We start from the raw sequence: 23,779 nt of genomic DNA, 5'->3' as shown, positions 1-23,779 counted from the left end.
TGTTGTTTTTTGTATCTTTATCTGTTAAATAATACACCTTACTTTACCTCAGTGTGTCCTTTGTTTTATACTTGTATATATACATCTGTATTTATTTGACTCCGACTCCGAGTTCCTGTGTTCCCAGACCCAGTGTATGTGTGCAAATGGCAAATAAAAGATTTAACTCTTCTCTTTATCTTGACTTCAGTGATAGTCTAACTTATAAGAATCATTCTTTTAATTTAAATCTTATACACTTAAATAACACTTTTGAGCCTTATATTATGTATGCCTGTTCCTAAAGACATAAGCCAGACAACTGCATTAAGTATTTAGGTCATTACTAAGTAGTATAATGTCAAACTATTTTTTTAATCCTGTATTAAAAATCACAAGAAATTAAAGTAAAAGCACTCATTATGCAAAGTTTTCAGTGGTTTTCCATATTATAATGTTAATATTTTGACTTAATAAACTGATCATTACCATATATTGCGTTTGTCTCTAGAAATTATTGTTATGTATATTTTGTAAAGTAAACTTTCATAAAATTGCATTAAAGTCTCATTTATCCATCCATTTTTTAACTGCTTATCCATCTAGAGTCGGTAAGGCAGCTGGATCCTATCCCAGCTGTCGGAGACAGGTTACACCTGAGGAAACCGGAGCGCCTGAGGAAAAACCATGCAGCCACCAGCTCCACACAGAGAGCCCCCCAGCTGTCCAGCAGGTTCAAATCAAGAAACCGTCTTAATTTGAGGTGGCAGCGCTAACCACTGCACCACCACGCTGTCATAAAATATCTTAATATAGATTACACATACACTACTGTGCAAAAGTCATGAATCACCCATTCGGGGTTTTTTTTACTATTTTTTTATACAATATCTTGCATATAAGGAGCCAGACTTTCTCCATAGTTCTTCAGGTTTTCTTAAAGTTTTTCAAACTTTTTCTTTGGACATTGGCTGCTTTTCACTCATTTTAGTCCAGTCCTTGTACCTGATCACTTTCAGACAGATGTTATTTTGTTTAGCCATTTAACCTTGACACAATAATTATAATTTATATAATTTATATAATTTAGATCAGCGGTCCCCAACCCCCGGGCCTCGGACCAGTACCGGTTCGTGAGTCACTTGGTACCGGGCCGTGAGAGTTGAGCCACGGGTGTGAAATTTATGGTTTTCAGGGTTTTTATCGTTAACTCAGTTTCCCTGGGTCTTTTCTCATGTTGTAGTTGTGTGTCTTATTTTGAAAGAAATATCTACGCGTTACCATAGTGACCAGAGAGCGTTAAGGGCCAGAGGGGAGGATGTCACTCTCAGTGTTGTTGGCGCATTTCAGGAGGATGCTGCTAATAAAGTTACACAATTACACAGTGAATTCGAATTTATTATTATACTTACAAAAAAAACACAGTTTTTGTCTTGGTTGTATCATTTGATTTTGCATCTTCTGTGAATCGCGACACCTTAAAGGCCGGTCCGTGAAAATATTATCGGACATGTTGTGCAAAATTTGAAGAGAAAATGGACCAAAGACCTGACATAGGACCTGAGAAATGCATGTTACCCTTGAGTCCATCTCTCCAAAGCCTCATTAGTAATGGTCTCAGTGGAAGGTGGCTGTCATAAAGCTTTTCTTGAGGAAGAGAAAAAGGGAGGAAAAGCTGAGTTATGCCAAATTACACAAGAGGTGGACTGAAAATCAGTGGCAATAGGTCTTATGGAGTGATTAGGTCAAATCATTCTCAATATGTACAAGGTCACTGGAAATCTCCTAAGAGGGCCAGAAAACTGAATGTCTAAGGAAAAGTGTTGGGAATCTTGTTGAATTTGATAGAATTGTGAACACGGATGCTTTTGCTTTGACCTTAAAATCTACCATGTATGTACCATCCTAAAAGTGTTTGATTGACACCAGCTTCATTTTTCACCATGACAATGATCCCAAACACAGTAAAAGCAGAAAAGCATAGCTGCATAGAAAAACACACTGTGGAACACTAAGAGTCATGGATTGGCCTCGAACCTTAACATTACTGAAGCAGACAGAAAACAGAACTAAAGACAGCCAACATCCAAAGAAGAGCTTCGAATATCCTTAAGAAGTCTGGAGAACTATTCCTGAAGACTGAAGAAAAGAAATTAGAAGAAAGTTTGCCTAAGAGAGTTCAAGCTGTGCTGAAGAATAAAGGTGGTCATACCAATATTGATTTTCAAGCTTGTTAGAATTGTACAAACTGTTTTTCCTTTATATACTGTATTTACACATTTTAGCAAATCCCTACATGTATTTCCCATTTTCTTAGTAAAATATAAAGAAATGAGGGGCAGCTCAAGACTTTTCCACAGTACTATGCTTCAAAGTACAGTACTGAGAGTTGAGAGTTAAAGGAGGGACTAATCTGGTTCTACGTTTTTAACACATTTAAGTAAAATCTAAACCTCTAAAGCCAATTGTAAAGAAAACAAAACACTCACATTCTGCATCTCTTTTCTTTTTAACGTATCATGACCTCACTGCATTAGTCAAACAGGGATGTTTAACGAAATCCCTGATTGTTAAGACCCACTCATAATTCAACAGTTGTTATTTTGCAGATGACAGAAGGTAAAAAAGAAACAAGGGCAACCAAATATACCAAAGTACATATTTAGCTGTGTAATTCTTCTCTTTGTTTAAATGCTCTTTGTTGTCAACATGACACATACTGTACGCTCACAGCTGCTCTTAAAGGTCTGTCGGTCTTTTGTTTTAATGTTTGACTGTGATGGAGGGATGTGAGTGTATGAAGTTTGAGGGCACAGTTGGTTCAAATATTGATTACCTCTCAGGTATTCATTTTTCCTGAAAATTGATCCCACAATCCTTCATAATCACACAGATAGTTCTGTGGTAGGTACATTAGATACAGTGCCAACACACACACACACACACATACACAAACACACATCCACAACAATAAGGCCCCAAAGCTTCATGCTTTAGCCTCAACTGGAGTGTTTTGGCTGCAGCCCTCGTGGTCTTCTTCGAAGATCCTAATTGAGAAATTAATGCAGAAAAATCAATTGGCCTCAAGTTTTATGTCCAATAGACTCCTGAAGGCTTCAAGCAAGCAGCAATCAATGCTTTCCACATGGGTGGCTCCAAAGCCCCCTCACTCTTTTGTTTATGTGTTCATAGCTGGAGGATTTCGATATATGAATTTAAATGAAATAAACATTAATGAATTTTCCACCTTTCACAATCCCCTGTGATCTACAATGTATATTCCAGGGCATGAAATCATGCCTTTGGTTTTCATTTAAGTATGACTTAACGTGAAAAAAAAAAGCTTACTAGAATTGGGATATATTTTGTAGAAATTGTGCCCTTACCGGCAACACTTTTGAGCCGGCCTTATTTACACTTCAAAATGAGAATCTTTTAACATTCTGTGATCATCTGCAGCATTCTTGGTGGATGAATCAGTGTGTTTTGTGCATCCCGTTTGCCTAGAGGACATCAGCTTATTTAGGGCCATTTGAAAGCTCTGCACATCATCATCAGGTCAATGAAAAAGCAACCTTGAATTCCCTTTGACACAACTGTCTTTTTCCAGTTTTCAAACCAGCCTGAGCGTGCATCACCTTGTTGCGACTTAAGGCAAAATGGAGGAATACAGGAATAAGAGAAAAATGTGAGTGAAAATAATTTTACTTTAAAAAAAAAAGACATAATCCCAACCAGAAGAAAATGGACATCTGTTCGTTGTTGCTTTGCCACGTTCCTCTTTGTGCTCGTTAACCACCTTCCAAATTCATCATAAGCCCAGAGATCAGATCACAGTAATATTTGATCAATATTAATAAGGATAGCCAAACTCCTCCAGTAATTACCACAGTCTCTGGGCTTTGATTTCGACCATTACTAACGCCTCTGCATCTTTAGATTAAAAAAAGCGACCCCCTTTTATTTCATAACATTAAATCCCGACATGCATCTTCTAAAAGCTCTAATAAGACAAAGATAAGATTTGCATCCCCATACAAGTGTCTTTTTCAATTGATTATGAAGCCGCCATTGATGTGCGAGAAATTGATGTTTTCCTCTGTTCTTAAGGGCGGCTAATAGAAGGGGCGGGCTTCGAGGAGGAGACTTTGCTACTTTGATCTTCAATCAGTAAAAAATCCCACTTCTTCTTTGTCAGACTATATTTGGTAAATAACAGTGACAATCTGCAGGGCCTAGGGAAGGTGAGAAGGAGAGAAGGAGAGGAAAGAGAGATGTGTCGACGCGATAAAGATGGGTTGTTTGAGAGAGAGGACAGTGGCAGAAAAGAGGGGAAAAAGAGGGAAATATCTTTCTTGATATATTTAGGACATTAAAAAACGAGCTAAGCCTTTATTATTCCTCACCTAATAAATAAAGAAATAAATGAAAACAGTTCTAATATGCTAAAATATTTGAAGCCTTTTGGGACGTTGTCCTCAAATGGCTGAAGACGGCAAATATTTCTTACCTGGTTTATTTTGGGCGTAAGCAAATTTTGCACAACTGCCTCCATGCTTGTTTGACTGACGTTACAATATGACACACACAGCAGGCTTCTAATTAGGCCCCATGAAAAACAACAGGTGGATGTGAGAAAAGTAATAAATCACTCAGCCAATATGGCTGCCAACAGGCCCGTTGCCTTCACTGGTTTTTTGTTTTTTTTTAATGTGTCTGCAAAGAGAATCGTTGGCGGACATGCACTCTGAACAGATGCACAAGATGTTATGTGTATCCCACGCATATTTGTGCAGAGCATCATTTTCTGTCTGGAACTTTTTAATAAAATTCTCATAGACGCTGTTCATGTCTATACTGCACCTTTGGCACGAGGCTTGGCTCATGTTATATACTATGGGATATATAATCATGGGTAGATAATGAGAATTATGCCTTCTATAAGCCTTTCCATACAACATGAAAGCATTCAGACAAAAACATAAGAAAACACGAGTGTGCTGATAACATTTAAAACTGGGATGTTAAAGTCTTTTTATAATGCAGGCCACATACAACGCACTTTGATTTTATATGGTCCGGACCATTGAACTTCCAATTTCTGTCAGTGTAACAAGGTTTAGCTACACATTTAACCAGTGAGATGCCTTAATATAAGAAAAAGAAGAGCAATTTCAACAGTATGTTGAGTATTTTCTACATGACAAGAAAATGCAAATGCAAAATCCAAAGCCATCCAATGGGGCGTATTAGAGTCTTTGGCTGGCCAATTCTGGCCCCAAGGCTTTATGTTTGACACCCCTGAGTTAAATTATGAAAAAGAACATTTATCTTTTAAAAATATTAGGAGCTTGAAATTTGTGAAATGCTTCAATGCTTATCCAAGAAGCTTCTTCAGATCCAAAACAAAAGATGGTGGGTCCCAGGTATTTAACCCCCAGTAGGGGTTGGAGAGTCCAAGGGGTCGCCGCTTTTTGGATGAGGATTGAAGCATCTTCACAAACGTAAAGAAGTCCAGTTGTCTTCTTTTTTCAGGCTCCTAAGACCAACACAACCTGGATGCCTGAGAACCTACACAGACATCTAGAAATGGCTGCGTTGTGGTACAGTGGTTAGCACTTTGGTTTCTCAGAGTCCAAAGATATCATTTAAATGGTGATTTAAAACTACCTGTAGGTGTAAATGTGAGCACATCAGACTGTCTGTCTCAACTACGTTAGCCAGTATTACTAAATCATGCTCACTTAATTTTGAGAAGCCAAAAATCACGATTGAGATTAAAATTGGTGTACCCTTCCTCCAACGTCACGGCCTACAACAGCAGTAATGGGGTCTCATAAACGAAGTCATGTAAATGCAAATGTTCAAATTAAAATAATCAAACAAGGCATTTGTGAAAATGTGATAATATTCCAGTTGGGAATCTAGCAGCTAAACAGTTGACAGCATTATACTTATAAGCCTGATAGCCGTTACAGCACAGTACTGTAGTTTGACAGAGTTCTTACAGTTCATCTGGCTCTTTCTAAAGCTAACGAAAGCTTCTTTTATGGTATTTTATGGATTTTGTGGTGACTTTTTTGTGTGCTTTTGGTGGGACTTCAGCACCAAGCAAACAAGCAAAAAAAAAAAAACACATATACTTTGTCGCTTGGTATTTTACGACCAGGCCAACTCTTTATCATCCACTCAAAAGTGCTCAGTTGTTAACTTTCTACAGCTGTGTAACTCCAAAGGTCTGATTTTCTTACCAACGAGTTAAAGAAACATTGGATTTGCAACACTGTGTGTCTCCAATTAACACAACAGCTGTTACATAAACCTAAAGTCAAATTAAGCTTTAAGCATTTTGTTGTTTAGTCGCTTCTGAAAGAGACCCAGGCAGGTAAAGTGTACACGTGGGCTGAAGGCAGGTTAAAAACACCTGCGAGGGTCTCTAAAAGGGACTAGTTTGAGGGTTGTAAAACTCAGGTGCACAAGCAACACGAGAATCAGAAAGAAGAGCGAAAACAGTTTCGTTTAAAGGGACACGAGACGGGAAGGCGGGAGATGCGATGGTGAGCCGCGTAGACGGAAAAGTCGGAGCTGAAGCCCGACACGGAAGGAGCTCGGTGGGAGGTTGTGGAGAGGCTGGGGGCAGGCTCCAGGCAGAGGAGAGGGCAGGGAAGGATTCACGGCCCAGGATCAACAACAGCACACTCAATAACCCCCCCCCACCACCACCACCACCACCACCACACACACACACACACACCCTACACCCATGGGTACCAGGGGGAAAATATGCCTTCAACAAATGCAAGAACTCATTTACAAATTTTTACAAACCTTTAAGGAACAAAAAAAAAAAAGGTGATTCAATGCTGTTCAATATCAACCCTGTAACAACCAAACAGCGGGCTGGGGATAAACCTGAAACAGAGGGCATATGCACCAGACGTTGTTTGATTTTTTTGCTTCTTTTTTTTTGGGGGGGGGGGGGGGGGGTGTTGTTTGTTTGTTGAAAACTGCTTTTTCACATTTTCAGATGTTAGATTTTTTGAAGACAATGCGAACAATTAAGCAGAGGAAAGTATGAAGAATGCCCCCTATGTTATATAAATAACACAGCCTCGTTCTTCTCCTGCTGAGAAGACCAGCGTATTAAAATGATATGCAGTTAAAAAGAGGTTGCACTTGCCTCATCCAGGGACTGTATATTTGCTTCAGACAACATAATAGTGAAATTAATGAAAAAAGTAGTTTGCCTCATTTTCTTAATTACTCCAAATCTACCATGATTTTAAAATTAAAAGACTTCGTAAACATCATAAGAACACTTAGATTTGCAGATCGCCAACATTTAGTGCAAAAAACGTGGTTTCAAAAGACAAAAGATGTAATTAATATTCTAGTTTGTAATGACCTTGTATCATAATGCATTCATTAAAATAATTTTCCATTGTTTTTATAGTAGCTGCTCCGTGGTTGCTTGTATGATTTCCAAAAAACAAGACCGCATGACCTCAGCACAGTCTAATTGTGGTCTAGTATTGATTTTTTAATTTCTAAGAGATTCATGAATATGGATTGGTGAAAGAAAAGGCACAAAACATTGATAGCGTCTTAAGATACGCTGCTCGGTGATTTCTAGCTCCCTTCCTTTCCTTAAAATGAGAGGATGGAAGGCTGGGAATGCGGTGAGGCTCTGCTGCAGCCGAAAAGCTCCGGTGAGGACTGAGGGCTTCGTGTAGTGGTTACCGGCTCACTGAAGCCTCTGACCCAGCGACCACCAACCTCTCAAAAGTAACTCAAGCCAAAAGTGAACATAAGAGGCTCTTTCTTCCAGCCCTGTTAGAGCCCGCATCCATAAAAAGCTCTGCTGGTTCCCTCGGTCTAAAGATGGCTGATTCTTCCAAACATCTCTGGCCAAAACTATTAAAACTATTAAAACTCTTCAGAGAAAGCCACACAAGCAGCCCCTGTCCTAATACTAATGAGGTCTTATACTACGAGAAAGAATTTGCTTTAAGAGCTTTTTGGTTTGTTTGCACCTTGAAAAGCATTCATTTAGCTTCTGTTATTCCGGAGTTCCTTAAATTCAAACAGGAGTGTAAGACAAAGAGGATTTAGGAGAAAACTTTGTCGTCTTTCTCAGGGAATGAAAATTTCAGAAGGGCTGTTGCTCTCCGATCCCTGCACGTCCATTAGTGGCCCCGTACCCCACCACGACGGGAGAGAAAAACCTGTGTCAAAAAGTCTGTTTTGTAACGGAGCCTCATCAGCATATTTGAATAATACATAGTGCTTATAAGCATATTAAATGGAATGCGGCCACGCGTCATTTGAAGGCAGAGATTAGACCTTCCCAGTTAATTATAAAGATGTCAAATGTCAGTGGGTGAACCCACGCCCTGAGGTCGCCCCCTTTAGTTTGGTGATTATATGCACAAACTATAGATAAAGTGTCATCATACAGGCTATTAAGGTGCTGAGGCTTAAAGAGAGGCTTCCCCTCGCCTTTATTACTATGCAGAATCTGTCGGGGAGAAAAACGAGACCACGCACTCTTAATGGTTTCTCAAACACTTACTACTCTCGCCTTATATTTCTCTCACATACTTTGAAACAAAGATTAATAGGGAAGCTCAACTGATGTTAACTTGCCAAATTAGCTGGCTTAGACCTTTAAGTTTCCAAAATGGGTTGCAATAGCGCGCCCTTGGCCGAGATGGAGTGAGCTTGTTTGGGTCATTACTGCACCATTAAGACCCAATCAGCTCACCAGGGCAGCCTTGTGGAAAGCAATACGGGGCCCGAGACAGCACCTTGGGTTCACCTTGACAGGACCGCCAGTCAAACGAGGCAGCCCTCTCTGTGTTCCTGTCAATCTGATTCCCCCTCTGAAGTTCATTTAAAGGGAGGAGCAGCGGCTCACTAGCTCCTAACAGGTAAGAAGGGCCCATATTATCAGCCCTCAGAGAGAGCAGGGCAGAAGTCTGATGTGCTCTTTCAACTGTACTAAACTGTCTGTACAGTAGCTCAGCTCACTGACTGACTAGACACACACACTCACACTCACAAACACACACACACACACACAGCAGCAACTCTGTGGGCTGATTGGAAAACAGAGAGAAAGAGCAAGAGCAGAAAGTGAAGGAGAATAATCTGAAAGATGAGAGATGCTGATTTGGAAGGAAATGGAGATGTAAAGAAAGAAAAAGATTAAGGGTAGAGGAATAAGGATGAGATTAAATCTAGGAGGAGAGTCAGGCTGGTGTAAGACAGAAAGGAGAGAGAGGGGTGAGCAGGAGGGGGGAGTCGGGTGCGAAAACAAGAGAGAGAATGGTATATTTTCAATGGAAGATATATTGCAATCCACTTTTCTGTTTTTAGGAGTGCACTGGGGGGAGGGGGGGTATAGGTGTTTGTTTTGGTTTGGGGGAGCTGACACAACATCCACTATTTCCACCGTCAGGCATTCCCCATCACACAAAAACACTCACACACACACATACACACACACATACACCCAACGTGAGGCCCCAGCCCAGCCCTTCCAGCTTCCTCAATATTTCATGGGATGAGCCCATGCTGACTAACTCAAGGCCATGCAAGCAAGGCTCCCTAACCAACCAAAGCACTCACACTCTGCTGAGGTTCCCGGTTGCCAATATCCACGATCTTGGAAACAATAACATTTAGCTCCAGTTCCCAGGAATCGGTTGAAGGAGACAAAGAAGAACACGGTGCATCTGTGATGACTGCCATAAATGTAAATGTTATCATTTTTGAGCGTGTCTTCAAAAGGAAAGAAGTGAAGGAAAATGTGTTAACCGGTATCACGATGCATTTTTTGAGTTGGAATACAATAAGTAGCCACATGTTTAAAAGCATCCTAAGACTCTTCAAGGGGTAAAAGTTCCCGAATTCAAACTTGTTTTTGAATGATTGCTTTAAGTTACCTCATACAGGATTCTTCAACTTTTGGGGGGAGTTTTGTTGCCTCCTTTCTGACCTCTTGGTGCTCTTCTATAATCCCAGCAGACAGATTTCTGTCCAGAAACAGAGTGCAAGTAGATTATTTGACACATTCAAACAAAAGGCTCTTACATTTTTCACATTCTGTGTGAGCTGCCGGATACAGGACGGCAGTACCATTGGAGCAACTGGAGACTGTCCTAACTGGGACTCAACAAATGGCAGATATTTCGTTCTCGCTTAAAGGATATACCAGACGATAGTCTGTTTTATGTTACTGTCAAGCAAATGTTACTTTCAGCCACTGGCAAGGGTTAAAGTGGGACTTGGCAGGTGGAGCGTGAGGTGAAGAAATACTTAGAAGTAAGACGCAAAATAATTTGTTTTTTGAGTTCCAGTATATTTTTCTACCAGCTGCGATTGGCTGGTCTGTGCTGCTACTCTCACATTGAATTCAGCAAGATATAAGCAACGTTACATCAGCTCCATGGCCGGACACTATAAAGTTGGTATAAGAAGTGGAATTCAGTGAGTGACTCGAACAGTATAAACTGATGTCAGCAACATTTGATACAACCTAACATGAAGTCCAGAGCAAGTTCTGTACAATTACTGTAAACCTCACCACAATAGAGCAAACAGGTTGTTTGCTAGCCTATTACCAAAATGCATCGCTGAACAAAACAGGAAATCATTCCTGCTTGTGGTAATTCCTCCATCTAATGCACAATATGCACTGTAATAGCTGCACACCCATAGTATTTGCACATCCTTGCACTTCAATTTCAACCATTAGTGTTACATACTGGGATACTTATAATTGAGATATTTGTATATATTAGTGCTATTTTGTTATATTTTGTAACTTTGTAATATGTTTAATTTAGTTTAGTGAGTTACTTTTTTATTGTCTTGGAGCAATTGTGACCACATCATTTTCTCAAGGATTCTGATTCTGATCAAACTAATTTCAGCTGCCAAAGCAAACAAACTTTAAGCGTTTTAAAAAAGGATTCAACACCTCGTTTTTCTACTAGCTGTAAATATTCTCAGTCCTGCTGTAAAGTGAGCATTTTAGCATGGGAGTCTATGGAGAGTAACTCACTTGTGTAGCAAGCCTCAAGTGGCAATTTGAGGAACTACAGTTTTCGACACTTGACATTGACGTCATTTTGCAGTGCTAACCACACTTGTGAAATCCTGGAAAAATTAATCCATATGGTATGGTGGAAAGAGCTACAATATCAGGCTTCACAGAGATCACATGTTACTAGGATCAAATGATCTCTTCGTGGGATTCCTGGATAAGAAACATGTTCTTTAACAGCTATTTGAAGAATGTCTAAAAAGGTTTTTTAGACTACGCATAACACGTATAGATTTACTGATGACTGCTGAACCTCAGCTGGATGTCCAGTATGTGAAGGTGTCAGTTAATCCCCACAGTGAGATACCAAAAGACTTGAAATAAAGATCTCTGAGGGTGTTTGTAGATTTCTTTTTAAACAAACAAACAAATGTGAATCTGTATATAGTTTTTGCTGTGATATTTGTTTTTGAGTCTGTTCAGAATGAATATCGAACCATCAAACGCTCCAATTTTCGCCACTCTGCCTTGTTTTGTCTGGATTTTCTTCAAGCCGAGTGTCATCGGAGAGTAAACTATGTGTACGCTTTCACTCCTTTGTATTTTTTTCCCTCCGCCTCCCTTTTCTCTCTCGCCGGATGCGTGCGAGAGAGCCAATGTGCGCCTCTGTGTGTGTGTTTGCAAACGAACGTGTGCAGGCTTTGTTTTTCTTTTGAACATCCCTTTGATGTTGCTGTTTATTTATTTATTTCTCTGCCTGCAAAGGCCTTTTCTCGGCGGTTAGGGCTACAGCGGATTGGGCGCGCGTTGCTCTGAGTGCCATCCATCAGCGAGGAGCCTCTCTGACGGATGAACCAGTGACCTCAGCTCCCTATAGCACATCAGCTTGGAGCCGAAGCTATGCCGGGAGATTTTTGTTTTTAAGGAGACGCAGTGTAACCAGGAGGGCCTCTGCTTCATCACCACCCTGTCTCTATCGGTGTGCGTCACATGTAAAACAACTATTTCATCTCTGGCCATGAAACGTTGTATTACTTTGGTTTCTCAGTGATAATGGACCACCCTTCTGTACCCTTTACAGCTGATTTGATACCTTCTGTCCTCTCTGTTCACAAAGAATGAGAAACACCAAACTTTACAACTTAAATTATCACTGGAAAAACTCAAGCAGTCATGTTTCAAAAAGATTGAATTCTTTGATCAATAAGTCAAAGGAAGAAGTCTGTGTACATAAAAATGCAAAGGCAGAAGCATGTCTAAGAGGATTTTTTTGTAAGGAACACCCAGTCCTATCAAAACTACATACACTGTTAACATAACATTTAGAACCTGTAAAAAACAATTAATGTCCAGGTTTTAGACTCATTGTACGTGAATTTGGCAGTTATGTGGGTTTTGCTCGTAAGCATTACAATGAAACATCTCGATCTCGATCTCTAGCTCCATCTGCATTTCAAGCTGTACTGATGACCATTTCACAATCCACATTAGCGACAACAGACCTTTCTTTGCCAATTATCATTATTCCACTGATAATTGCTCACTCTGAAATTTGCTGAATCTGTCCATGGTGCTGAACCAGCCTGACCAGTACTTAATACATGGTCTCTAATCAAAGCCAGTTGCATGATTTTGTGTGCATTGTGACAAAAAAAAATAGCTGCATGTCCCTATGTAACTAAACTTTACAAGACCACTTTGTAAATGTTTTATTTTAGGCTAAAGGCTAAACTCCATAATAACCTATCTTGCCAAGCCTGACTAGACGACCTTGCATGTGCATCACATGTATACAAAAACTATGCAAAGACTACAAGTTCATAGATTTCATATGCATTACGGATATACACTGACCTTTTCCTCTTTCTACGTTGATTTCTTGCTCTTTGAAGCAAATTCTTCAGACCATGGCCTGCAGGTTCATGTTCAGCTTGTCTTTGTCCATATCTCTGGTATTCTTGGATGGTGTCTCCTCTGGTGAGTAGCCCTCACCCTTCAGCCTGTATGTCATAACCTGTGGAGTTATATTTCTGACAGATACCTGCCCAGACATCCCAACAGCTAAAATAAAACTGAGCTCCCTTGCACTTTTCTCTCTGCTTACTCAGTCAACTAGCATGAATCTATTGTTATTACAGGACACTAATATTCCTGACCTCTATAGTGCCTTTCAGTTTATCAAATCGCTTCCTTTATATTTATTACTTATTACTAACTCATTTATTTACCTTTATAACATCATTTTGTATATATAAAAAGAAAAACCTGAAGACCTTGATTATTTAAACACCACTATGACACGATTTGAAATAAGCAGAAGATAATAGGAATGTATTGCTAATTATTACCAATTCTATCGTTGTCCCATTATATTTAGCTAAGTATTGCTAGCTAACTATTTCACGTTAAGCTAGGCTACTTTTGCTATATAATCTGCAGCTATTGTTGCTATTTTAACTTATTGTTTGTTATGTATATCTACTAATTTGTTAAGCCATCTTACACCTAGGTAATAATTTCACCTGTCTATCGATGTTTTTAGGAAGTTACAAACAGTGTTGATCACCAATTATATCGGCTAACAATTGCAAATGTTAGTTATATATATGTTTAGCAAGCTAATCCGAGCATTTATTCACTTTTTAAAACATTTTAATTACCTATGCGCTGCTATTTTCAGTTTTTCTTTTTACTCACTTTTAGTTAATAACCCCTGAAATTTAGGCCTAGATCTCTACTCAATAGTAAAATACACTCACTGGGCACTTTGTGAAGTGATCTTGCTAGTACTGACTTGACCTCCTCTTGCCTTCAGAACTGCTTTAATTCTTTGTGGCATAGATTCATCCTCAGGGATTTTGGTCCATTTTCACATGATCCCATCACACAGCTGCTCCAGATTTATCATCTATGATGTGAATCCCTTTTCCATCCCAAAGGTCCCCTTTTGGGTTGAGCTCATGTGACTGTGGAGGCTATAGAGTGAGTTCATGCTCAAGAAGTCAGTTGACATTATCTGAATTTTGTGGCATGGTGTGTGACCCTCCCACCAGCAGTATAGGTGGATCCGCTGTAAGGGACAATATCAGGTAGTCTGTGGTGTTTAAATGATGCTCAGCTGGCACAAAGGGGCCCAAAGTGCACCATGAAAATATCCCCCACCACTGAAACAGGCAGGATGGATTCATCTTAATGTTGCAGATGACTCATTTTTTATCTTCTATTGTCTAGCTTTGGTGAGCCTGTGCAAGCTGCAGCCTCACTTTCCTGTTCATCCATTGTGGTCTTCTGCTCCTATATCCCATTTGTTTCATGGTTGTATGTTCAGGAGTGCTCTTCTGCATATCTTTATTTGAAAAGCCCAGTAGATCACCAGGCAAATGACTGTATACACTGCATACCAGCCTACATATCGTTAGATGCGGGAGCACGCATTCCCGCTGGAGGGAGGTCGTATAAGCGGCTGCCACCATTTTGATGCCTTCTAAGCTTCAGTTTTCTGAATTTCAGTGGTTCCTAGAAGAAGATAGACCAAGGATGCTGTATGTTTCATCAGTACCGCTGCCTTCATCTTCAGTCAAAAATAAGCTCACAGAAGTTTTGATAAATGCAACAGGTAAAGTCAACACTTTTTTGATACCTACATAGGCTTCTTTGGTGCTCTCAGAGGGAACACACCAACAGTATCCTTTAACACCAGTCAGTCATGTATGACCTTAACCTGGATAGTGATGAAGTGATCATTGGCATGCTCTTGGAATTGCCCCTTGCACATAATCCCTTTTGTACCTTCAAAGACAGTGCAGTTAATCTGGCTAAACTTTCACCTATTTACACTGCTGTATATCTACTCATGCTTTTTGCCCTGTTGGACTTTTAGTGATTTTGTTGTGTTTCCAGATCTGAACAAATATGTAGGTGAGGTCACTCATGTTAGTTATGAATGAGCAAAATGGCAAAAAGCAAGATTCAAGATGGTATAAAATGGATTTTAAGTAATAAGGACATAATTTTGCAGACCTTCCAACAATCCTCAGATTTTTAGGTCATAAAAGGAGGGTCGTGTCCTAATAACGTCTTTCAGCTGTAGCCTTAGCGAGATCCAAACAAGCCAGAGTGCTTCACAATGGTGCCTGGGCTCAGTCTAGCCTTCAGTGACAGTAACAAGGCTCAGCACACAACTGCATTTTAACAGAAAACATCTATTATGTTATCTGCAAATAAAAGTAAGCAGACCTTTGTGACATCGCTTTAACATGCCTAAATGACAACAAGCAGCGCTGTTAAAGGTTTTACCTTGTTACTTGCTGCTGACAGCACAGGGTATCGTGTATCTGTAAGAGAGATCGGTGGTAGATCCAGACTCTGCACCAATAGGAACACAAGGTCAAAGCGCAATCCCAAAGCACTGCCCTCCTCTAAAGACGCGTCTCCAGCTGCTGACCTCCCCAAATCCTTTATAGGCTTCAGAATTCAAAAGGAAGGTCTTGGCTGCACCATCTTCTACTTTTACTTACTTTCCAATCCAATTGTCCCCGTTTTAGTAGAATATGAACCACTCGAGAACGCATTCTCTCTTTGAATGAGTGCAACAATTCTGAGGGTTCATTCAAAGGCACTACACGAGCGCATCTATAAGATTGTTCCTTTTCTAAATGGCCCGTCCTTCAACCAGTGCCATCGACTCAAATACAAGAAGATTACATTAGATTTCAATGGCTGTGAGCAGTGGCTGGGTTGAATAAGAGGCTTGCCTTATTCAAACCATGAGGAGTATTTGTGTGTGTGTCATCTTTGGGCTGTACATTTAAAAAATGCTGAAGTGTTTTTGCACTGACCACTAATGCCGCCGTTGCATCCACAGGGATGAATAACCTCATGACCCATGAGTCCCCATATGCTCCCTAAGCCCTTCACAAAACCTCCAAAGAAAACTAACGTTAAAGATTTATGACCTATAGATTATGCAGATATTTTGTTTAAATTTTTTTTTTATTATTTATGTGGGCTTGGATGCGTTTCCAGCCTGACATTTAAAGCAGCACGAGCACATTAGAATTCAACAGGCAGGAAGAAACAGTTTGTATTTGGTTTGTGCGACCATCAAAGTCTAACGAAAAATCCTTCCTTAAAGAGACATCACAGAACGTGTTTGACTTGGCTTGAAAATCCTTTGTTCTTAAATCAGCTCACAATATCTAAGAAACAAAAGATAAATTTACGTCGTTTAAACGTCTGGCCGAACATTTGATCGAACTTTAAATCTATCTTAAAAGGCAGCTATGACATGCGCACATAAAAAAAAAAACAAGAGCCTCTACCGCTGACAGCACGGGAAATATTTTTTAAAGGAAAACTTAAACCATGTACAACTCTTAACATTTAACTCCGTTTTACATCAACCCTTTAATTGAGGCATACCATACAGTAGTTATCTTCTTATCTTGATGCAAGTCTGTGAAGGTGTTACTGAAGAAAACTGATTGCTGTCGGTCTTTCTGTACACCAAATTTTCAGTAGTAGAAGAAGAAGAAAAGGTGTTTTGCAGTGTGCAGCTTCTTCTACCACGACTGGCCTCATTTGAGAGTGGTCAACTGCCTCCTAGACAGATGGGGAAGTGCTCACAGTCCACTTTTATCTATGCAAACGCACCAAAGCCGTGGGTGTTGAGGAAAGTAAATGCTCATTTGCGTTTGTTTTGCTGGCAATATAAGAGCCAGCTATGCCTTCCTGCTGTTTTGTACCAAATCAGTGAAATTACTTGGTCACCAAAGACAAAGCACAAAGTCCCGAGAAACAGAATCTACCTTTCGAAGGTCTGTGGATGTTTTGTTTCTCCCTCACTCTGGAGGGGAGTGTGTGCATTCAGCATTTTTGATCCTGCAGTGTAATCGAGCGTCTCCTTGTTTGGAGAACCGCCGAGGGATTGAAGCACCATCCATCAGACCTGCCTCGCTCTCTGGACTGTCCGGCCATTTTACATGTGGCTGAGTCCGGGCCTGGAAGAAAAGTTTTCATTCTCGTGACGAGCTTGTGTTTGAGGCTGGTTTATGACTTTCTCATCACAGCCAGCGTGGTACGAAATTTACCTTCACTTAAAGGGAAATGTATTATATGTGCACCTTAAAAAAACCAAACAAAAACAAATAAAACAGCAAGCGGTTTACGGAAGAACGTTTTGCACTGAAATTGGACTAAAATCTGACCATCTCAAGCTGCACTGTCCCATGCATTGCTCTCAGCTGGATCAACCTTTGTGGTTCATTTTAACAAGCATGCCAACAGAATCATTAATATGTTTTGACCCCCTCCTACGCCTGGTCAAAGGAAGGCCTATAGGCCAAAAGTGCTGTTGGCCTGTTTAGCATAAAATGAGTGCATTAATACCGGGAGACTCAATTATTTTACAAATAGTTTGGTTGACACTGCAGGTTATGAGAATCTGCCAACTTTGAAGACCTTTAGCTAGAGGCAGTGCTGGCTTTGGCACTAATTATGGACAACACTATAGCATGGATGACTGCAAGTTACGTGTGCATTCAAATTGCTTTTTAAACTGTCTTTGGGGTAACATAACACACAGAAGGAGTGAATTATATGCAAATTTATTGATTTATGTACTTTGTGTTTTTATTTTTTTTATTTTTTTTATTTTAGTTCCAAGAATCACAAAAAGAAGGAAATCAAACCTAAAACTGTAACACAGGTTGTTACATTTTAGGAGTCTGTAGGACTGCTTTTCTGTGTTTTTGAGGAAAGAGCTCACATGCCTCCAAAAACCTTTCATGACACGACGATATGATTTTTAGCTCAAACCCAGCTCTCCGTCTGCTCTTTGGTAGATCCAGACGATTTTCTTTACCCATAATCCTCCTGCTGACTCCTTCCCCTTTCTCTCACCTGATTAGAATTTCTGCCGTGGCCTCTGGGATTGGATGATTTCGACATATTTTATTTAACTGCTTTTGTAAGCCCTAATATTCAGCAGCTGTGATCTATGGCTGAATTACAATTTTCAGGGTCAAGGAGGGACTTGTGGTTGTGGAAAAGGGGTGGGTACGACCGGCTGCGCAGGTGGGTGTGTGCGTATGTACGATGGCGAGAAGGGGAAGGGGTAGTGGGGGGAAAAAGGAAAAAAACCGAGAGGAAAAAGGGAAGGAAGACTCTCACGAGTTGTCTTTAAAAATGAATGAGAAAATGGGTAATCCCCGAGTCACAGCATGAAAAGAGGAAAAATCAATATGGCCTCTCAGTTCACTTGGGCCCTCACAAGTCCTTGAGATGAACAAAAAGTTGTGCATTTTGTTGCCACATCCATATGTCTCAATAGAGCGGTGTGTGTTTGTGTGTAAAACTAAGCGAGTGTGTGTGTGTGTGAAGAGTAAGCCTGTCTGCAAGGCTGTTTGTGTTGAGAACAGCATAAAGGTGAAGGAAGGCCTGGTTCATATTGTGCAGAGTGAGTGTGCAAAGTCTTGAGCAATCTTTCATTTTTGCATATTTTGCTAGGAAAATGGGAAATAGGTGAGGTGATTTATTGAAACATACGTGTAAATAAAGTGTATATAAGGCAAAGACAGAGTTTGTTTAACTCTAACAAGCTTGAAAGTCAATATTTGGTTTGACTACTTTTTCCACTTTGGATGTTGGCTTCCTTTTGTTCTGTTCGCTGTTAAATGATCCCACACTGCTTCAATAATGTTAAAGTTCGGGCTCTGTGTGTGTGTGTGTGTGGTGGGGGTTCAATCCAGGTATGCTTTAACTACATTATCAGTAAGTTTGGGATAATTGTCATGCTGAAAAATTAAGCTGTTGCCAATCAGATGCTTTCTAGTTAGTATTTAATAGTAAATCAAAATTAGTTAGTAGTGTTAGTACTTTATCTAACTTTGACATCATCCCCAACACTACTGGCTGAAATGCAGCTTCAAACCATGACAGAGCCTCCAGAGTGTTTTTACTGTAGACTTACTGTTGTAGTTCTCTTGACGTCTTCAACGCATCTTATAATTATTGTAGCATCTAGATGAGTCCCCCGTTTCTTCCCAGAGACGTTAATCAATCTTGACAAAACTTACTATAAAAACTGCCTAGGCTACCAGTATTCTCAACATCTATATAGTTTTTGAGAATGATTTAAATAACACTCAAATAAATAATAATTACATAGATTATGTGTAGTAGCTGATCTCCAAAAAACTAACAAACAAATGCCCATAGGGTGAATCTTTGATAGTATTAACAATGATTTGAATTGGTAATTTATAATATAGATTAATGACTCCATAAGACCTGTTGCCACTGATTTTCAATCCAGTTCTTGTGTAATTTGGCATAACTCAGCCCTTTCTCCCCATTTACGTTTCTTAAGAACAGCTTCTTGAAAGTGACCCTTCCACTGAGACCATTTCTGGTGAGGCTTCAGCAAACAGTAGATGGATCAACTGGTCAGATGCATCTTCTGGTCCCCTGTCAGGTCTTTGCTGGATTTATTCCTGTTTCTCAAGGACATGACTTTCAGATTCTGTCCATCAGCTGTAGATAGTTTTTTTCCACACCTACCATTTCTTCTATTGTCCACCACTTCTCCAGTTATCTCAAATTTTATTACTGACGTACTGCACACCATGGTGAGCTATGCCAGGATTTCAGCTAATAGCTCTTTAGGAATCACCTTGTTAGTACAAAACTACTATTTTATCTCCTGCATTTTTTGTCAATTGGAAACAAATTACGTGCTTTGAGACAGGCTGCTACTAACATGTGCCTAAAGATACACTTTAACATTGGTCTTTGCTAAGTTGTCTGGTTTATCCCTTGAGTTAACTTCCTTTTTATGCTTGAATGAGTCATAGGTCAGTGTTTAGTGGCTTAACAAACAAAACATTCCTCTGACAATGATTATTCAACTGTTATTCATGACCCCTTTAAAAACTACAAGAAAGTCTGTCCGTTTAAAAGTCAAGTATAAAGAAATGAGGGGTGGCTCCAGACTTTTGCTCAGTACTGTAACACTTATTATAAAATAGTTCTAGCTTATTTACTTATACTACTGATTAAAAGTATGTGAAGAACTTTTGCGTAAAATTTTAATGTTTTTCATTCACCGACTAAAAATGGCCACGCATTGTGCTTATCTGCCATGCCCAATGACCCTTACCTGTGTAGAGGTTGAGGATCGACCCGCTCTATCACCTGAGTCACAGCTTCCAGGATGTGATAATCTTAAACTTTACATATGTCAACATATCAGTTAAACTCTGATATTCTATCCTCGAAAGCAGAAGACTGCATTTCATTTTTGTCCTCTTCTTCCAGACAAACTATAAGACTAATCTGTGGAAACTGAAACTTGATAACTACATTAGTACAACTAGTAGTTATGTGTTAAAGTGAGACTCCACTTCTTCCTGAGAAAAAGGTAAAGCGATTGTTTTGTGTCACACATATTGCAGCTGGGCCATTATTTGTGTTAACTTTAGACTTTTATTGCACTTGATTGCACACAAATAGGTGGTAGCCCCCATTCAAAAGACTCAAATTTCCTGGAATAGATGGAAAAAACTGGCTGGAGAGCTCTGGGACTGGGTACCTTCTCATGAATATTTACCCCAAAACAACCACAAAAACCTCCCCACCCTTTGGTGCTGGAGGGGTAACGAGCTGATGTAAGTAGTGGAGTGGGGGTTGTTTCTCCTAAACAAACGCATAGCTGTTTTTCTCTAACCTGGGCACTCTTCCATCTACCTGAATATCTTAAAGCAGAGGCTACCTCATAACTATCAAGTACACCTTCTCCATCCATCAATCCATCCATTCCCCACTCAACTACCCTTCTCCTCTGTGCTCTTACCCTAAGCGATGCCCACCCCCCTTCCCCAGTTCATTAGCGAGCTCCTCAGTAGCCTGTCATGGCGGATGTGCTCCATCAAAGCTGATCGACTCCTCGTTTTTCCAGAAAGATGTCGCGGGTTATCACCGCACGCTCAGATCTCTAGCTACGGGAGGAGCGTGACTGGCAGGCCGTCTTTTGAAGACAGTGATTCCTCCACTGATGCCTCCCAGTTGGAAATTTAGAATCGTGTCTGCTAAGACACCATATGCAAAGTAAATTACTGTACAAGGGCGAGCTCAACTAAACCCTCCTCTTTCAGAACGTCCAGGCCACTGAGTGCCTCCCAGGCAACCTGGGCTGCTTTGCACTCATTCCCACTTTTCTCCTTTTATGTTCTTTCTCTTTCTATCATTTGTCTTTTTAAAATGGACGGCAACACAGGAGAAACCATACAAGACAAATGCGCAGCAGTCACAGAAAATGCGCTCATTCTCACTGCTCAATTGCAATGATAGAAATCCATTTAACAAAAAACATAAATAGAATAATCTCCAGCATGTCATAAAATATCTGCTTGGACACATTGTAGCATACTGATGAGGCAGTTAAAGGGACCAAAAGAATAAAAAGTGGGGGGGAAAAAGATCCACTGACAGCTCTATTATCTACATAACCTCATTGTCATGCAAATGACATTGAAGATTACCGCTGTCTTTGTAGTGGAAAGTGTTAATTTCAGTTCAAAGGTTGTGTTTCTACCGGGAAAGATGTGACGGAGATAGAGGGAAGGAAGAGTAAGGAGGCAGGGATAGGGTCTGGTGGTGGTGGGGGAAAGCTGGTCTGGCTCTGCAAAGCTCTGACCTGGCTCTCTGCATCTCTGTTTCCTCCACGACACAATGTCTTAAGAGGATTTTCAGCACACGGCTTGCTTCGCCTTTAAAATACGAAAGGAAGCACACAGCGCCACATTCGGTTTGTAAATGTCAGCTCTTGTTTTTCCCGTACCTCCTTACTCGTTCCCGCGGAGTCAGCCGGAGACCCCACGAAGTGTTTGTGTGCAAGTTACGACACAGCATCTAGGTTACAAAGATCCAGAGCCGCTTTAATCACAGATGTCAAACACAGACACTGACAGAGATCACAAAAAAAAAAGTCAGCTTCACAAGTCAGGATCAGCCTGGAGTCTCAATTGGCTGAACTGAAGGGAACGCGATAACTCGAGACGGATACGTGCGCACGTGGATGATTCGGCATCACCTCTTAACACCGGTCACGAGCACATGGACATCCGTGCATGCATGTATGGCTGCAGCCCCTGCGACTTCCTCAAATAATGGGGGCCTTTGTCATTTCATTGTGAGCACAAACACTAATAAAACGGTTGACAGCGCTGATGGGGCGAAAAAAACAGATAGATAATGGGCTGATGAGAGAAAGAAAGCCATTCTGCTGGAACTGGTGGCATGTACAAATGGAGACCATGGCTCCTCTTCTAACAGCTCCACACTAGAGCGTGTGTGCCTGTCTTTATTGGGACCATACGTGCAGCAGTGTGTGTGTGCGTGCGCATATGCGTCCACGTCTGCTGAATCAAACAGAAGAATATTCATTGTACTCCTCAAACAGAGCCATTGTGATCCCCCCCTTCTTCTTGGCTAGCTGTTCTTGCTGGGCCTCTCTCAATGTACATGAATGTGTGTTTGTGTGTGTCTGCGTGTGCAGTGGGTGACAGCATCGTGGACACTCCTGAAGACGAAGCGCCCACCCTCCTGTTGCGATCCCACCACTGGCGCTGTTTGTGCCGTTTAAGACCCGCCCTCCGCTGGGGGGACAGGCAGCTCAAACGACGCTTGTCACAATCCCTTGTCGTCTTAAATGGCTGACAAACATCGGGCTTTTGCAATGGTTGGTGCATCACACAGGTTCCTTGTTGAGGAACCTTCCTTTTATAATTTCTATGTAAAACCACGTAGAGAGGATAGAGAGGACCGGTGAGGATAGGAATGACTGGGTACGTTAGCGAGATGTCGCAAAGATGGTGGTGGTAGAAGATTTCGTAATTTCCACTGATAACATAAAGAGACTGAAAACCTTTTACTATATGAACAATTATCATGAGGATGTAACGTGATACGAGTGGAAACGTTTCGGCTCTTGGGGGGGTGACCAAGATAAGGAACGTGTGTGGAAAGCGAACTGGGACACCCAAAGACTCGATCCCTTTTTCCCCCCCTGGCAAACAGGAGAAGGCAGCGAGAGCTTCAAAAATCACTTTTCAGACATCAAATAATTAATTGCTCTCCCCTCTTGCTCACCCACCCCTCCTTTTCTCCTGGCGTTTGTATGGAAGACGCAGCTCCAGTCACTTAAGGAGGGTTACCACCCGCCTAAATTAAATATTAAATGGTGTCTGTACCTGCTGCTATTGTTGCCCCTTGGAATAAGATATAACCTATTTTTGACAAGTTTTCATCCTCAGCCTTCTGCGGTGAGACGCTTGTCGAAAACCAAATCAGCGATTGGAGGGAGTGGTAGTGGGGCGTGGGGTGGTAGTGGGTGGTGGGGGCACTGATGAATAATCTAGTTCATATTCCAATGACACCCGCCGCTCAACGGGGAGAGAAAGAAAAGGGGATAGAGAGAGGAGTGAGACGAGCAGGTGGAGAAAGAGATGGAGACGGACCGAGGAGGGGAAGATAAAAGCTTGGGGAAAAGTAAGGGATGAGTACAGAGGAGAGAAGGAGGGGGGAAAGAAAGAGAGGGAGGAAAGGAGAAAGAAGGGAGAGATGATAGCCAACGTCTGCCAAGGTATCACATGACAGCGCTCCTGTTTAAATAATAAAACAGAACCGGGGCTCTAAACAAATCGTTATCTCCCACCTCCATGCATCCTGTCTTCCTTCCCTGCTCCCTCCCTC

General features: G+C 40.9%; 1 protein-coding gene across 3 annotated transcripts in view; it reads right to left on the bottom strand.

Moving 5' to 3' along the window:
- The window catches only part of tcf7l2 (transcription factor 7 like 2), a 119,040-nt gene extending 95,360 nt beyond the window's left edge, over positions 1 to 23,680 (bottom strand). The window contains exons 1-3 of one of the 3 annotated variants that reach the window (XM_085171075.1): positions 13,789 to 23,680; positions 12,884 to 13,043; positions 9,927 to 10,016 (exon numbers count right to left, since the gene is read on the bottom strand). The gene's annotated coding sequence lies outside the window, so the exon portion shown is untranslated. Of the gene's footprint in view, positions 1 to 9,926; positions 10,017 to 12,883 lie in introns of all 3 variants that reach the window. The other 2 variants (XM_085171074.1, XM_085171073.1) reach the window with 2 other exon arrangements.
- Between the last annotated feature and the right edge of the window lie 99 nt (positions 23,681 to 23,779).

This window comes from Neolamprologus multifasciatus, chromosome 8, assembly GCF_963576455.1.
Source record: "Neolamprologus multifasciatus chromosome 8, fNeoMul1.2, whole genome shotgun sequence".
Taxonomy (NCBI): Eukaryota; Metazoa; Chordata; class Actinopteri; order Cichliformes; family Cichlidae; genus Neolamprologus; species Neolamprologus multifasciatus.
The sequence above is the reverse complement of the archived record's forward strand: the minus strand, read 5'-3'. Positions and strand labels throughout refer to the sequence as shown.